General features: G+C 39.0%; 1 protein-coding gene across 1 annotated transcript in view; it reads right to left on the bottom strand.

Moving 5' to 3' along the window:
* The window catches only part of LRRC1 (leucine rich repeat containing 1), a 134,189-nt gene that overhangs the window by 84,101 nt on the left and 31,461 nt on the right, over positions 1 to 18,627 (bottom strand). The window contains exons 5-7 of the mRNA XM_088137040.1: positions 16,389 to 16,563; positions 10,787 to 10,941; positions 8,638 to 8,734 (exon numbers count right to left, since the gene is read on the bottom strand). The gene's annotated coding sequence lies outside the window, so the exon portion shown is untranslated. The remainder of the gene's footprint in view (positions 1 to 8,637; positions 8,735 to 10,786; positions 10,942 to 16,388; positions 16,564 to 18,627) is intronic.

The following is an 18,627-nucleotide window of genomic DNA, read 5'->3' as shown; positions in this document are numbered from 1 at the left end:
CGGTTTACGATCAAACAAAATGCAGATATATGCACAGGTATGTGGATAGAAAAATAAGTGATTTCCATCTACATTGGCATTAGATAGGAGAGTAGAAGGGAGGGGGGACTGAGAGCTGCTGGGATTGGGTACTTGGTCTTTGAATAGTATGATATTTAATTGTACCCCACCGCCAAGTAACAATAAAAATTATAATTTGGCAATATTGTATAAAAGGGTTGACACAGAGCTTTGAGGAGGCTGCAAGTCACTCTAAGATAACAGAAACTTTTCTGTTTCAAAGAAATCTTTATAAGATAACAAGGGTAACTTTTGAATGGAAAAGGGTATCTCCAGCAAGGTGAATTCACTGCAGTCCTTGTTTATTTAGACCACCAATAACCAAAGCTCAGAACTGTTCTCCAAGCAAAATTTTATAGAGTTACTACTGTCACAGAAGCTAATAAAACCAAAATACAGAATTGTTTTCAAAGAATATTGGCCTTCTTTGCCCAGGTGAGAGTAAGCACCAATTTAGCTAAGTGAATTGTTTTCTGCAACCCAGCAGCATGTATTTCTATATACCAGATGAGACTAATGTTACAAAAAGGATGCTATTTACTGGTTTTGTATTTCAAATAACTGTGTGTTGGTGGTCATACTATACATATATTATTTCTGAGCTTGTCAAATCTGCATGCTATATATTGCCCAGTGTTCTCAGAAAGTTCCAGCATGACAGAAAGAGAATCCTGCGCTCCCATCTACAGGGCTGTTTCTGCTTATCAGCTCTGCCCATTTATGGTTAGAAGATGAGTGATCAGGATGATGGCAGACTGCAGTATTATTTTCCCACACATAGGAAGAAAGCATTACGCCAATCAGTAAAAAAGCTGTGTGCTCTCTTAAGCTTCTGTATTTTGGGACACTCCAGCCTTTCCTATAATTTCCAGGTCACAAATAACAACCAATGGTTGTGATCCATGACTTATCATGCCGCTAGTAACTTCACCATTACCAATGTGGGCACTGCCGTCTTAGTGTTTTCTTTGAAGGAGAAAAATAAATAGTAGAAAAAGCCAAAGAAAACAGGTGAGAAGTAGCAATAAGACATTATGTATGAATGAAGCTAGCACGGCATATTTGAGGATGGCAGAGTGTGTCATCTCTGTGCTACTGCTGTTTTCGATTTCACGTCTATCCATCAGTCTGAATCCTTTCTCAGGCTGGAAAAAAAGCCCAATAAGAGAAGTTCTCTCATGGTGGCTTTTCTTGGGATTTAACAAAGCCAAGCAAACCACCGGAAAGATGATTATACAAGAAAGACAAGGATGCTCACATGCACATTCCTCAGCCACCTCAGCACTAAAATCATGCAAAATGACGACATTACATCCATGAGAATTTATCCAATATTGTCTTCATCCTTGAACGTTATTTCAAAAGGAAATTCTCTTTCTTTGAATGGGAAGGATTAGGAAAAAATGCAAGAGAATTCTGTGTGGCAATAAGCTGGTTAGATACAAAGACATGAAATCTCAAAAGTTCAACAGTGGATGATTTCCAGTGGTCCAGGGAAAGAGTTTCATTGTACCCTATAGCTTCTTGACCTCCCTTCTCACCCCAACATACAATGAGACAGATTAGCTTACAAGAGGAAATCAAATCAAAGGAAAACTTTCACAAGCAGTAGGTGGGCAGGGAATGGCCAGTGAAGAGCTTCTTTAATCAATTAAAAGTTATCTGCAGATAATCCAAATAAAAAGAATCTCAGTGTGGAAATGCCAACTCGTTCAGACCCATTAAGTCAATGTATTTACCAAAGAAACTTGGTGAAAGCTTTAGAAGTAATTGGAGACCAAACCTGGCAGGCTTCCAGAGTTAATTATCATGCACAATAATCTCCTTTCTTTACTTTTCTAGCTGACCACTGCAAACAAGCTCATTCCAAAACCACATCCACTGCTTTTGTTTGCCTCTTTGTGTAAAACATTTCACCTCAAACATGCAATTTTAGTTCATACCTTGGCTGAATTTCCAGAACTGCATAAATCCCCCATCAGGATTTATGCACAAGATTGATTATCCTTCAGTGTCAAGCCCTTAATTTACTTTATTTGTTTATATGACTGGGAACAGTTTTTAGAATTGCAATCAGTTGACCAGGTATAACATAAAAAAGGATTATAGGAGGCTGAACAAAGTGCTCTCTCTCTCTGTGACACTGTGACATACAAATTCCCCTCCTTCGTTGCAGTGATTGGTGTAGGAACTCCAAACAGCCTTGATTCTGTAGGGGAAAGAGAGGTTTATACGGGCACTATTCTAAACATGTTTACTTACAACTAAATAATAAAATGGGTATGTTCATACGACACACCTTGTCTGCATTGCTTATCCATGATTCTGGGGCCAGATGACCCTTCATACCTAGGGTGAAACTCCATTTGACTGGGAGCAGTCGCTGTTAGTAAGTCTACCACATCTGCAAATATCCAGAAGAACACTACAGTAGATATCAAAAAAGAGTTATGTTTTTCTATATAGCTATTCCCATTTGAATTTTTGAAACCAGAGATGGTAGCCCTTATTTAATGAACTTCCAGCTACCTTAGTATTGGCTGGCTTGCTGTCACTTCTCTTTTTTTCAATAAAAATAAAAATTCTATGATAGTTTGTTAGCTTCACTACCCATCGCCATCAACTCTCTTTCTGCCTCCATTTTAGCCTTTCACCCTCCATATGCCTAAAGTTATTATCTGAAGGGAAATTTGGTAAGCGGGTAGAAGTTGGCATTCTGCAGTGCAATATTTTGTGTGTTTACACAGAAATAAACCTCACTGCACAATGGGACTTTCTCCCAAGTCACAATGGAACAGTAGAAATCTATTCAGATATAAGCCCCCTTCAATTCAATAGTGTAGGATTTGCTGTCAATCTGCCTTGAACTAGTTTTCATACAGCAGTGTAGGTGTGTCAAAATCTAGTGATCACAGATCGGGGAAGAAAGAAGGTGGCAAGGCTAAAGTCTGGCATTTCCACTTGGACTAAGAATGAAGCAATAGTTGATGAACTTGCAGAACCAAGAATGAGGAGCTGATGGTGTTGTGATCAGAAATAGACTGGGTTATAGTGGTTGAATAAATCACAATGAGCTGAGTTAGTACAACTTGCTAAGCCATAATGACTTAAGGCTGACACAACTCACTAGGCACAAACCAATGTGGAGTAGGAATGGTTATGGTAGGCAGTCAGACTTTTTTGTGACAGAACTCCTGGGCCTTTAAGACTTACTTGGTAGACATACAGCCAGCAGACTTTCCCCATTCTGGCAGTTGTTGAACAATTGCTGCCCATTAAAAGCTGTTGAAGAAAAAGGCAGCACAGACTCAGCCTGGAACCGCATGCACTGTAAGGCATATATGATGGGCTACCCATTGGGCTGTCTTTTGTCCAGCTAATGCTAAATAGAAAAAATGGCAGTACTTTAGTGCATATGTGTGTATTTGCACTAAATGCATCCTCTTTCCCTTCTGAAATGGAAAATCTAAAACTAGTTTCAATCAGATGCATGGAAACCTGTGGCCTTCCTGATGTTGCTGAACTGCATCTCCCTGTATTCTTCACCATTGGCTATGCTGGGTCCAGCTGCTGGGAACTATGGTTCAGCAACATCCACAGGGCTCAAAAGCAAAGCTCCTAGAACATAAGAGATTCAGACTCATCTTTAACTAAAAAAAAAAAGTGACTCATAAAAAAGGGATTGGCATAAGGAAAATAAAAAAAACAGGTAAGACCCATAAGTAGCAATACTATTATTTGTCCAATTCAACGATCACAAGAAATACCAAAGATTCTCCTCCCTTCTTTTTTATATGACCATTGAGCTGATCTAGCAAAATTAGCAAAGAGGTTGCTGATTTTCTTAGAGATGTCAAAAAGAGTTGCCATCTGACCAAGGAAAACAACCAGCTGACTCTACCATTAGCAACAGCTTGATCTGCAAAAAGCATTTCACAACATGGAGGTGAGCCAGCCACATCTCCTGCAAATACAACAAAGAGTCCTGGGGCACCTAAAGACTAACCCTTTCATGATTGCATAAGCTATCATAGATCACAGTCCATTCTATCAGAAGCATGGGGTACAGGCCCTGCCCTTTTGGCTCCTGCTAAGGTCAACTGATAACACAACTGTTAGAGCTGCCAGTAAAAACATCAGCAGCTTGAATGAGGTTGGTTCACCCTGCAAAAATAAAAAGGGAACAAACGTACACTCTCAGAGTTCAGCGTGCCCACACCTAGTATTCTGAGCATAACCTGAGGTATTCAATCAGGAGGTGTGAATAACTATCCTGGGATATCCTGCTCTGTATACAAGTGATGTTGATTTAATGATGCTGAAATAATTTCTGGCATTCCAATTGTGTGTGAATTCAATTAGCAGTTTCTGTCAAGCCCCTTTAAAAAGGTCACATGTGCACAAAACCAGGCAGCACTTAATTGGGCAGGTTGTGTGAAAATACAGTTGTGTATACCTTGTTTTAAAATCCCATTTAGTAACCAACCTCTTAGCAAGAGAGGAGTGGCTAACACTGGTAACCACTGCAGTTCAGATTATCCAAAAAAAAAAAAAGGATACTGAAGAGCTGTAAGATGTCTCTTTCCAGACCTCATCAAGTAGACACCCTGGCCTTTGCACTGCACCAAGGAAAAATCTCAAGCAACAATCTTGGTTTTAGTCTATTTAAAATATCTTTTGTGGAACAGCATAGGCCAAACGCAAGCCTTTCTGCAAAGGCTTGTATGTTTCCTTATATGTAGTTAAAACAGCAAGATTCCTTTACTTCAGCAGGACAAAGAAGGAACGTTCATGCTTCTTTTTTTCTCTTTTTTTTTTAGAAATCCAGAAATACCATCCCCACAATTCCAGTCTTCCTAAGTAAATAGAGAGATGACAAATGCAGTGCTAAGCTATTGTTTGTTTTATCCATTTCCCAGATAAGCCATAATTGGTTGGGTGCGCACAACACACTGAGCCATGGTTTATAAGGCACATTTGGCTGAACTTCCACAACAAGCTGAGTCAAAACCAACAAAAACCTATTTTGACTAAGCCTGATGTGAGAACCCAGCCAAAGAGTCAAGCTTATGTGCACTTATCTAGAACAAAGTCTCCCTGGAGCTAATAGAGCTCAGAGCTAAAGAGAGATGTCTAGAATGATAGTGTAAGAAGCTGTATATGAGGGGCTGGGTGACTCCTTTCAGCCAATGGGGCCTTCTGGGATTTGGAAAGCCTGTTTGGGTGCCCTAAGGGGGCTTGCACATTAACTGTATGTTTGCTATGGAAAGATCATAAAATATCCTTATAATAGAAGATAAAGTTATTGTTTCCCCTCCCGCTCCCTCCTATCCAAACTCTTCTTTCTTCCTCTTATTTTTCTGGAAAGGGAGACACACCCTTCCAAACAAAGACCTGGGAGGCAGCTGTCTACTATTTTTATTTCCTCATAATATCTAGGAGGCCTCGAGGCATTCTTGTCAATCCAGATGCTTTGAAGCTTCTCATTTGATTTGTTTTAAAAGAAACTTAAAGACGATCTATCAAAAGTTTAGCCAGGTGGAGCCAGGGGTCTGCTGGGTACCAAGACTGGTGTCTTCAGGGACATGGGTGTTCCCAGGAAGGCACTGGGTTGCCTGCCCTTTTGAGTATAGTGGCTTGTTAACCCAACTAATAAGTGGACCTTGTTAAAACAAAAAGCATTTTTCCATTGTCTGCACATTCCTCCAAAAAGCCCAGACTAATAACCAAAGGTCAGGTTTTTTGTTTGGGGATCAATATATTGATTTTGCAATCTTATACATGAGTATTTCCAGAAAAGGGCTTCTGGTGCTACCAATCATAAGACATGAAGTAGTTATTCTGCCTTTCCTATAACAGACTGTTTTTTCTAGTAAGAATAAATATTAGAAATATAGTGGAAGGTTATGCTGCTTCCCTCCATAAAATTCCATGAACAAGGCAAGGCAATTGCAAGATAAAAGCCTTTCCTGGAAGAAGGTTGTGTCTGCTCAGAAATAAGAGCCCAAAGATCAGTGGAACTCCTCTGTGGAAGGGGGAAAGGTCACAAAACATACCTCACTTATGGATGAAACAAAACTAATCCTACCTGTATATTCATGCCACATTATATAATCATTAACATTTAATAATCTAGTTATTAACTGGGGTTTTCATACCTGGTGGGAAATTGCCCATTCCATGTCTGTTTTTTATTGTTTCCAAAGGAAGGAACAATAAATTAATCATTGAAATTAAATTATATTACTGGCTGCATATCTTCCCTTAAGGATTTCCTTGTGCAATTATTCTGCAGGTCCTAACCTACCCTCATCTTGCTTCAGTGTGGTGCTGAGCTTGCTGTCCAAATCATGTGACAGTTTAAAGTGTTGTGCTCCTATTCATGTGCTGGATGATCTTAAAAAAATTACTCTCATTTTTGCTAAGGTATATTTTTTCATATCCAGGCAAGTGACTTAAATGAATCTGAAGTTCCTTAGCCTGAGAAAGCAAACCTAATTTAATAAAGTTTGCTTTAATAAAGTTAAAGTGACTTGACTTTAAGCCCAACCTATGTTCTATTTTGTATTTTCTCTCCTCTTAAATGGGCATTTCTACAAGTAGGGAATTAGCTCTCATGTAGGTTTGGATGAAATAACTCAATGCTCATAGCAGTTACCCCACTGCATCATGTATTATGTTTTCCTTCTCCTCTTGCAACTTTTAATTGTTATTCCTCAGTGCTGAAGAGAGATGTGTTATAATTTAATGAAATGTTGAGTAGCTTAAGTGATGCTGGTGAGAAAGCATAGTGCTTTTCGTGCTTTTTGACAACCTCTCTCAACCTGATGCCCTCCAGAGACTACAAGATTCCTAGCTACAATATTGGTTATGAATTCTGAAAACACTAATTTGACCCCATCTGGAGAGCAAAGGATTGGGAAAAGGTGCTTTGTAATGTAACACTGGAATATGTCAAAAAGAAACAGTGATATTTTGTAATGATTTGGAGAATTTCCCATTAACTGTGCATTCAACGGGAAACTACAAACCATTTTTCCAAATGTTGCCTCTGATGGATTTATGTAGTATGCTATGTGAAGACAATGTTCCTTATTTGGAAGTAACAATGGAAGTAATAGTAGAGCTTTGGGAGATTTCAGTTCCATTCAGAATACAATATTAGATACTACTGTCATAAGACCAGATCATTTTTTTGCAGGGATACTGCTGAATGAGTTTGTGTCTCTACAAAGAAAGTGCAAACTACATTCTACAAAAGAGCACAGTTCTTCTTTAGCAATGAACAAAACTTTCAGACAGGCCAATTCATCCATGATCAGCAGGAGAGTCTCTGTATTCTTAGAAGTAGAAAAGTCGTGGAAGGCTCCATCTCTCAAGTAGATACTTAGCTCATAATCTAACTGTAAGTCCCAAAGTCCAATCAAGTCACCTCCATGGGAAGATTTTGAAATTCTGAGTATGTTTCGCGATTGTACGTGAATTATGACCAGCTGTCACATGGATGGAAGAGAACTGTTTGTCTTATAGACTGACAGTAACAAACAGCAGCTTAGTGTCTTGGAAAGGTATGGCATAAAACACAATGAGAAAGAAGAAAATCAGAATACTTCACAATTCACAAAAAAAGGTATGTGGTCATATGACCATGGTAGCTGATGTGAAATAAACTTTTGGGCTGTTTTTATTCACTTTAGAATTTTGTGTGTTCAATCTTGAGTCATGAATAGAAATTATTGTGGGAGTTTTGATTTAAACAAATGCTTCCCTTTAAGGGTTAGCAAGTTGACTGTAGAAACCAACTCCATGTTAACAACTTTTTTTTTTTTTTTTAGAACTGGAGCAAAGTACTTTTACCTAGATTTATTCCTTTGTTTATGGTAGGGAGCAAGGATATGCTTTCTCTTTTAATCCATCTGGCACAAATGTTTCACATTTCCCTATGCCTATCATTAAACCACCACATATAGACACAAGACAGTTAAATAAATATGCATTGCTCTGCTCTGTATAAATCTGGTGCAGGAAGTTTCGGCATTTATTCTGAAATATCACTCATAGAATCTCAGGTTTTTAGGAGTTTAATGCTTGTTCAGACATTAAATCCATTGGTGGATGTTCAGTGATACACAAAGTACAACAGATGAACTGGGTAGAGAAGTTGGGGAGGTTTTCTCCCTTCCTCCCCCAAACATGTAATGCAATAGATCTAGATATGGATATTGTCTCTATCAGCCCTGCCCCTACTACAAGCTTAGACTGCTTTTTACAGTTTTCAAGTCAGAGATTATGATAGCACCATCACCCTATACTGAGAGGCAGTGTGGTGTGATGGTTAAGGTGTTGGACTAGGAACAATGAGCTTTAGGCTCCTAGTCCGCCTTCAGCCATGGAAGCTCATGAAGTGACTTTGAATCAATCATTCTCTCTCAGCAACAACATTCCTTACAGGGGTATTGTTATGCAGATAAATGAATATTGCATTGGACTTAGATATAAGTTTATACCAACAAAAAAAATTATTAAATATTTGTAAGTTCCATTTATCTCTCAGTGAAAAAAAAAGTTATTGCCTACCTATTGAGACAGCTGACTCACCACAGTTGGAAATGCAATGCTGAAGCAGCTTAACTTGTTTTACTCTTGTTTAAGACAGCAAGATCTGAACAATGGGCTATAAAAGGAGAAAAAAAAATAGGGAAGGTGGAACATATTTAGGGATTTTGCAAGTATATATTTCTTTCTCAAAACAAAGATTCAAAATGAATGATAATACCCAATGACAGCTAATATTTTGAGCATTCAGTAAAAGTAAATAGTATTGCATTCAGCACATAGGCTAGTCTTGGGTGACTTTATGAAGTCTCTTTATGGTTTTAATTTTTTAAAAAATATATGAATATAGAAGATTTTAACAGTATTTTTGTAGTTTCATACAGGCCAGGGCATCACTCCAAGATCTACTGACTACTCACTTCCTAAAGTTCTGCCAAGGTATTCATCCTCTCTCTTCCCTATGCTATCGCATGTAAACATAATTGAATGGCATTGGTTAAGAGCAATCTGAGTAACTGAACTCCTTTTCTGATAAGATGAACTTGGAGCCAATTTAGTATCTCAGCAGTGCTTGAGAAAGGTAACTCCCAGCCTCGACCTTGGTTTGGGGAGGACTAGTTTATGGCATACTTAAATATTTTATCAAGAACTACTCTCCATTTCAGTTTAAAAAACTATAGCTCCACATTCTTCCTTAGAAACAAGGTTTGCCTTGGCCCTTGTCACTCCTTCCAAAAGTGGACTTTCAGGTCTCAATCTTCTGTATCATCTTGTTTATCTTTCCCACTCTCACCTTGTTTATATATGACTTGGATTCAATGCCCATTCAATTTCTGGATGCTGCAATTATCTCTGGTTAAAGAGACATCAAGATAGAGCTATCAGATCTGGGCTCCAAAAGTCCTAGTGACTACTAGATGGAATTAAAGAGTTCAAGTTTTCTGTATCTTTTTGTTGCCATTTAATGACCATCCAGATTTTTTTCAGCCCAGAGATGATAGCACTAAAAAAACCCCTAGTACAATATATGCAATCTAGATTTCAATAAAGTCCTCCATATAGGATCCCAGTAGTAAAATACTTGTTCAATATAGAAATCAATGAAGTTTTAAGACTGTCATATGATTGGTGGAAAAGGGCATCCTTCTAGCCTCTTAATTATTTCTCAAATGAAATTTAAAGTTTTCAGTTGTAACAGCTGTGGAGAAAAGGGATCAAAAGAACATGTAGATTTCCTCACACTAGCATGACTGATCAAAATATTCAAATATGTGAGATCAGCAGTCTTTACAACTTATTATTTAAACCACAATGTACTCCTAAATTGATTTACTCAAGGTTGAATTTAATGATTTATTTCTATCTTGCTGTTCCTCCAGGAAAGGTAATATACCTTTTACAAGGTATACAGCAGCTCTTACAGGTAATCTGGACGCAGAGATGGTGACTGGTCCCTGTTTTCTTGGTATTGCTATGATTTGAACCTGGGAACTTCCTTGTTCTGTTGCAACACTCTTATTATACCACACCAGTTTTCAAACAGTGTTGAACGGTGTTCTTCAACCAACAAAATGGACACTATCGGCAAATCAAATTCCTCTCTCCTCACTGTTCCTTGTGCATATTTAACGGATTTTCCAAAGGCCAATCCTTGGAGAAGATTAAGAGGAATTTAGGAAAAAACACTATAATGTGAGCAGAGATCCACTTGCACCGGGTATTTCCTTCCAAAATAACTCTAAGTTTAATGAATCAGAAGCTTAATGAGTTCTCTCCCAGAAAACTGATACAAATCTTAGTGGCATAACATTTTTTAAAAAACAAAGATTTTGCTTGTTGCATTTGCTGAGAAAGTCAGGATTTATTTTGGGGGGGGGGGGTACCAGACCTTGAGTTGGTAGAATAGTATGATGGCATAACATTTGCTGCCCTGATTGTCTATTCTGCCTCTGTAATGAGGCCAGTGACTAGAACTGTCACATTAATGTGACAATTAATGTGAGACAATTTTAGGAAGGTGATGGGTGGATTGCCCTGACTTCATGTCCCTGACACCAAGCATAGCCTGCCAGCTGGAAAACCACCACCAATTGACATCTCAGGCTATTTCTAAACAAAAGTCTAGTGCTCTTTTAAAAAAGTGCTAAAACCATGTCCAAAAATAACCCACTTGGCAGATAGCAGGCTCAGAGGAAAGGCACAGGATGAAATGGGAGAAAGTAATTGATAATGAACAGGTTCCATCCTCAGTACTGTTGAAAAGGAATAGCAGAGCTGGCAGTGAGTCCACTTCTGGCTTTGTGGCTGGCAGCATCTGGAAGTAGCCTGTGGAAGAATACAAAGTAGGCAAACAGAACTTGCTCAGGTTATGAAGACACATGAAATCTCTTGTTGGCAGAAACAGCAGAAAACCCATTGGACCCAGTGGTGACAGCAAGATACAATTGACAGAACATGACTTCTTTTCCAATTTGAATCAACCTTCTGTACAGCACAGAAAGAGAGTGCTAGACGTGTTTGTTAAAGACAGATAAAGCACTCTTTCACAACAGCACTAAAATCACATTTATAAAAAGTTCTTCCAAAAGTACCCATCTGTACAGGTAGTTCTTGGTTAACAATGGTAATTGGGACTGAAATTTCCATTGGTAAGTGATGTGGTCGTAAAGTGTGACATCACCAGACAATCCTGGCACTCCCGATTGCCATCATTAAGGGAGGATCACGGCTTGTTAAGTGAGTCCCAGGTGGCTTGCAAGCAGGCCGGCATCCAGGTAAGGTGCAGCACAAGGTGCAGTGCAAGTGTGGCAGGGCTGGGGGTGGCTCCTGCCAGGAGGAGGAGGGTGACAGTGACTTACTGGAGCAACTTGCGACCTTTCCTGCTGGCTTCCCTATTGACTCTGTCTGTGGGAAGCCGGCAGGGAAGGTCGCAAATGGCAGTCCCGTGACCATGAGACACTGCAACTGTCATAAGTGCGAGCTGGTTGCCAAGCACCCAGATCACGATCACATGACCGTGGGGTTACTGAGATGGCCAGAACTTCAAGGACTGGTCCTAAGTACCACTTGTTCAGCACCATCGTAACTTTGAATGGTCACTGAATGAGTGGTCGTTAAATGAGAATTACCTGTATTTGTTAAATTTCCATAAGCACTGGCTAAAGCCAGGTGTCTGCTCTCTCCTGCAGCCTAAGCCAAAACAGCCACAGAAGGCCATGCCGAGAGACAGGAGAGGGAATCACTGCATAACAACCAAAAATAACCAACAGGAACTGGACAGATCCCAACCTCTGCATACATCTGTATCATTCATTAGGTCTGCCAGATTGTATCTACAGCCAAAACTGCACGTGAAGAAGAGGGAAAATGCTGCTTTAAAACTGGAACATCTAAAAAAAAAAAATTATTTTAAAATATTTATAAACAGCATGCTTCTGGTCAGACCAGTCTTCAGTGATTACAGCAAGGAGCGTAATAAAAATTCTGAATCTGGTGAAAATTACTGTATAAAACTCATTAAAAACTTCAGCTCCCAAACCATAGAAAAACAAAAATATTGAAGATAATTACATCAATCTACCATGTAACAACACCTGGAAGAAAGTTTGAATGTAAAAATGAATGAAATGAAAATGAAAAAGGAGCAGTCCAAACCTCTAGGGCAGTGTTTCTCAACCTTACCAACTTTAAGATGCTTGGACTTCAACTCCCAGAATTCTGCTCTAGGGAAAGGAACAAGCTATGATTTGGAGATGTGAGAAAGATGCCATTAAACCATGGCACAAAAGAAGCAATTAGCAAGGCATGGCTGTCTTCTTCCTTGCCCCAGAGAAAGGCCTACTTTCCTTCTTCCCTCTCTTGATCAGCCAACTAAGCGGAGAAAAAAAAGTGCTGTCCCCAGCTGTTTGAAAAGGACACACAATTTATATCCATGTACTTTCTTATTCTACATTTGCAAATCTGGACATCCTGAATGAATGTGTGTTACAGGGAGCCTGTGTGTGTTTTCTACATTAAATTCCTTATCATTTCCGTGAGGCTGATTTTGTTTGAATGAAAATATGCCCAGTTTCCATTGTGGTATTTTATATAAACATTCTGCTCTATCTCTTATTCTTGGGATTTATCCTCTGAGTTTATGTTTCTCATCTAGGCTTCAAATGCAAGTTGATACACTCTCCTTTTTAGGTTTACTCTGGAAAAGCTAATCTGAAGTGGAATAACTGTTATCTAACTGGCTGCTGGCTTTATTTTCAACTGACATTGTTCTTAGATTTTTTTTTGGTTCATCATTGGTTAAGCCACTTAGCACAGCACTCTCATGTACACATTGCATTAAGGTATGATTTGTTTTAATCAGGGCTCGCTGAAAAATTCTTTGGCCTAGGTGAGAAATAACACTATGGTAGAGGTGTTGTGTGAACCCAGCCACCCACTGTGGTTTGTAAATCAGGGTTTATGACTCAGTGCATTGCATGAACCCAGACATAGGCTCGGCCTTCTTTGTCATTTTTCTCAAAAAGGAGATGCAGATTGAACCCAAAGGAAGAGGAAGACAAATGAGTAGCAGTCACACAGAGCATGAATGAAAGACCAGCGAACACATTTTTTCTCAAAATTCCCCAGATCAGCATTGTGAAGGTGCATCAGTCTAAAAAAAAAAAAATCATGCTGTACTGCTGCTATTCTTACAGATCAGTCTCTAGAGAAAAAGAACTCGGTGTCCTAAAGGCAACCACATTTAGCCTGGTTGTTTGTCTTGCTCTTGACATGATTTATGGAGTTAATACATTGTGTTCTAAAAATATCTTAACAGAGATTAGTGCATTTTCATTGAAGCTGATGGGACTTCCAGAAAGGGGACAGATCTGATCATGGATCAAGTCACCCCACATAAAATAAAGCCACAGCTGGATAGTGCTCTTTGCCACATGTTTGCTTGCAAAAGGAGAATTCCCATTTGGAGTTGATGAATGTTGCTGCATTGTGACAGCGTTTGGTTATTCTGTTATGCACTTAGTAATGTTAAAATTCATTGGAGAGATGTCTGACTTGGCCCCCTTCCCAGCCTCCTGGCATTATTACTAGACATCAGCACTACCTAAGAGCCTTAAATACAAACCCCAAAGCCTTTCTTTAAAAGAAAAAGAACTGTCTTAAATACAAACCCCAAAGCCTTTCTTTAAAAGAAAAAGAACTGTTTTCACGAAGAGAATTTGTTTTATTTTTGCTATAGTCTTAGGACAAGGAATCTCTTGTTGGCTGGCATGTGAGCATCAATTGCTGAGCAATCTGTGCTCATCTATTGGCCAGAAAGGGCAAGTTATGATTCACGGCTGGTTCTTTGTGAGCACTACAGAATTGCAAAGAAATAGACATGCCAGTTGCAGTTGCATCCTGGGGGTCATAAATCATCTAAAAAGCTTCCTCAAGCCCTATTTCATTTTTATTGTGAGATCTGACATTTGGGCAACCAGAAGCCAAGTCATCTCTAAGTACCCAGAATTTCCCCCAAAAGGCAGCTATTGTATTTCTTGCCGTTAATAAGCCAAACAATCCTGGCATTCATTGCAAAGAAAAGCACTATTATATATATTTTAAATAAAATTACCTGCAGAGAAAACTACTTTACCCATTTGAAAAAGAGGCAGGCTGCAAAACTTGGTGGAGTTAACAGCCCATAGTGGTTACACAAAAGACATTTAGCTTGGAACATATAAGAGAGGAAGTGAAACAAAATTAGGGTTGTGTCATCCCAGTGTTCTGCCAGGAAGTTGGTTAGATATTTAGGGTAAAATCAGAGAAACAGGCTGCTGCTGCTGCTGCTGCTGCTTCTTCTTAGTTCTGTATTAAGAGATACCCTTTGAGAGTTTTGCTAGAATGACAGGTAACTGTTAAAAATAAATTCTGTAATATACATACATAAGTGAGAATCAGTGTGATATAACACTGAGATAGGCAATGATTTCCAGATGTGGATTACAATTCCCATAATCCCAGCTAGCATGGCCAATGTTTACAGATCATATTCTGAAAGTCGTCAGGTAATAGAAAGCCTCCTGTTAATCAAGATAGTGATGCTTGGGGACCTGGCAAGTTGACAAGAGGCTGACCTGTCTTTTCTGTCTTACTTGGAAAGGCCCCCTTCTCAGTGATAAGGCAGGCTGGACAGGTCACACTGGCGAAACCTCTTCTCAACAGGACTTCATTGTGAGTGTGAGGGAGCAAAACTAAGGTTTGTGGCTGGCCACATTCAAGAAGTTAAGCACTAAGAAAGTAAAGCAATCCCAAGCAATGCCTACCTTGCCTCCAAATAAAACTCCAATAAGAAAATGTTCAACAAGATGATCATTGGCCAGCTATTCATGTTCCTCTCAGAGTCCACCAACCCACTTGCCTCCCAACCTTCTCCATATATGGAAGATGCAACACTGTATTTTATTTTTAATACCAGAAGCAGCAGCACCTGCTCTCTGGAACACCATACCACCTGAGGTTCAGCTGGCCCCCAACTCTGCTCATCTTTTGCAAAGCCTCAAAGACCTGCCTGTTTTCACAGGCATGGGGACCAGGACAGCAATCGAGCCCATGCTCCTGGTGAATGGTATGTTAGGGAACCTACTTTGTGTTAATTAGTTGGGAATGGTGCTTTTTAAAAAATATGCATGTATTTATATTGTATTTTGATTCTTGTTGGCCTCCCAGAGTTGCATTGGTGAGATGGGTGGCCATATAAATCGATATGAATAAAATAAAATGTTAAGCCAGAATCTAACAAGCCACATTATGTTGGGTTCACACATTGCCTTACATAGTATGTTTGGTTTTGGCTTCATATATATGACTCTAGAGACCCAGTTTGGTGTAATGGTTAAAGCACCAGGCTAAAAATTTGGAGATCATAAAACCAACTGGGTGACTTTGGGCCAGTCATTCTCTTTTAGGCCTTGGAAAAAGGCAATAGCAACCCACTTCTGAAAATCTTGCCAAGAAAACACCAGGAATCAAGACTGACTTGAAAGCACTACATAAATAAACCTAGCTTATTCCAGAAATCATGGCTTAGTATAATACTAACTGCTGTCAGAATCTGCTGAATGTTTTACATGTTGATTTTCACTTACTCTTCCTGCATTTTGCAATAGTAGAATCATAATTAGAACAGTGTAATATATCCAAGTGTATAGATGCAATCAGCTCCTTTACTCATGGTGTGCTAGAGGTCAATAGTACAGTCATATGGCTGTCTTACCACAGTGACAAGTCATTTGGTGTCAACATATGCCCCTTCCCCTTCCTAATTAAAATTAAAATTAAAATGCATGCCTTTGTGCAGCATTACTCAAGTGGGGAGTCCTCTAGATATGTGGACTATAACTCCTAGAATTTTCCAGCCAGAATTTTCATTTTTGTGGGTTAATCTAAGATATAGCATGCCTGTAATTTTTTTCCTTTTTTAGTCAGCAAACAATGCAACACAAGCTTTTAGTTTTGATTCTAGGCTGCATTCCTTTACAGCTTCCCACCCTCCCACTTTTGCAGTACTGTACAGGTAACAACAGCAATAAAGCAGTCAACAGCTTGAGTTAGAAGCATCTGTCCAGGCATTTTAAAGTACTTTTTTACTTTTTACTAGCAAAGAAAAACTTCCTGCTCCTGGTAAAGTCTACTTTGTTATTGTGAGGTCTTGTGTTTTGACTATGAATATCGTTACACCAATGTTCTATCCATGCTTCCTACTTGAACTTAAGTAAAGATTCTAGTTATGCTACCTTGCATTCTTTCTCTCTCTTTTGCTGGCAGCTGTGTTCCAGGTGCTTTTTCTCTTCAGCTTTCCACAAAAACCATCAGCGAAGGACAGATTTTGTCCCATGGTCATCCCCTTTCTTCAGTGGGTCTTCTCCCAGCCTTCCATTCTACTGCTGAGCATCTTGTTCCTGGGTTGTCCTGGAAACAAGAAGCATTGAACAGCCAGCACTGTATAGATCCATCTTTGTTTGTCAACTATAGCATCTCCATCTCTCCTTCCCTCTTCTTTCTCCTAGAGTTCTGTTTTAATTCTCTACCTGTCTTCTCCTCCTCCCTGCTAGCTCAGCTCTATCACCCTTCCTTCCTATGAGAAAATGCTGCACTATTATCAGCAAAAAAGAATAATGTGTCTAGTTGGGTACATATGTGACAGGATGCTAGAGCGACATGGACAGCAGGAGACCATCACACTAAGAATGCTATGAGTTGAAGTTCACACATCTGGAGGAAATGCAGATTGGAAAAGATCATTTACATAAATGAGCTTCAATGCAGCTGAAAATACTCTAAGTGCTCCCTGCCATTATTTATTAATTCAATTTCAAACAACATTAAAAAAGCTCCAAACAACCAATATGGAAATATTTGCATCAGAAGAAAGATAGTCTAAATATTTATCTTCAGAACAGTTATTTCCATGATATTAAAAAGTCATTTGAAGTTGGTCTAAAGATATTCTGTTGGGTGCTTCTTCCAAGATCCTTCCCCAGCAGAACTGCACTATGTAATTACAAGGAAATAAATGATTCAAGAGCAATTCTATTTCCAAAGTGCACCTTAGCATAGTGGTATAATGACAATTATGTAGAAGAAGAAATGTCAGCAGATGCCTTCATGTCTGCATTCCAAGTTGCACTTGCTCAAATGTGACTGGATACAACTTCTAAGGATGGGGGAGTCTTTTGGATCTGATTCATCTCTTTTCATTTGGTAGACACTGCAAGGAGGAGAGCTGTGTTTGTCTGTGATAGGAAATGGTGCTACCAGACTCCTTCTGCCTCTTTTCCTATGCAAATACAGCTTCTCAAAGTACAAATGAACTAGAAAAGACAAACTCCACCTACTTGCATAGAAGTAAATTTAACAACAGATTTAGAGTGACTGATTTGTCTCCCACAATTTAACATGTGAATAAGGCCCCACTTAAAGCTGGTATATTCTTGGTGTTATGGCCCAGAATGGAAGAAGACCTATCTTGAGAGTTTGTTCAATCAGTAAATAGTCTTGGGAAACCATGACATCTACTGGCAAAATATGGTCAGTGTAAGCATATCAACCAAAGGCCTTGCAAAAGACAGAAACTAGCAGAAATTGTGCATAAAGTTTTCTGCAGCACATCAATTTTTTCCCCCGCCTTTCTACAGATTTTATTCCAGATTGGAAGTGGGATTTTATGGGAAGAGGAAGACTTTTTAAAATCTTTTCCCTCACTATATCATTTGTTGCATTTTTATAAAAAAAAAGTATTCAGGAAGCAGAAAACATCAATTGCTTGATCAAAACATTCAAACCATTTCAATATACAGTATTTAGCCAGTTACACCATTTACATTCTTGCATTTGAGTCCCAAACTGGTATCAAAGGAAAGAGCATCGATACAATACTTAAAGCAGAACAGTATATAGTAGTGTTGTCCAAACTTGGCCACTTTAAGATAAGTGGACTTCAACTCCCAGAATTCCCCAGCTGGCTGGGGAATTCTGGGAGTTGAAGTCCACTCATCTTAAAGTGGCCAAGTTTGGACAACACTGGCATATAGTTTCTAGTGCTGAAACTCTGCTGGGTGCACACATCACACTAAGCTATTTATTATTTGATTTTTTAAAAAACTTATTTAATCCAACTGATAGGCCATCACAGTTGCAGCTGCAACTTTAAGTGGCTTACAAATATAAATAATTAGGAGTAAAACAGTAAAGAAAGAGGAAATAACAACAAACAATAGAAGTACCAGACACCTACATCAGGGAAACCAACTGGATCCATTACAAAACAGTACAGAAGATACATCAGGGAGTTGGATCATAAGCCTCTCTACCCTAGGAGGCAAGGGCAGCTACAGAGAAGTTTGTGGTATAATGTGGTTTGTTTGGTTTAGGGCTAATGTGTCAATCCCATGGGTTATTGTTTAGCAAATAAACTACAGCTGGCTTGAATTCACATAGCATACTAAACCATAAATCATAGTTTGCATACTACAA

This window comes from Python bivittatus, unplaced genomic scaffold, assembly GCF_059951505.1.
Source record: "Python bivittatus isolate LINGU-HERP-01145 unplaced genomic scaffold, Pbiv_v1 ctg000020_np1212, whole genome shotgun sequence".
NCBI classification, from domain to species: domain Eukaryota; kingdom Metazoa; phylum Chordata; class Lepidosauria; order Squamata; family Pythonidae; genus Python; species Python bivittatus.
Note: the sequence above shows the minus strand (reverse complement) of the source record. Positions and strands in the feature narration are given on the sequence as shown.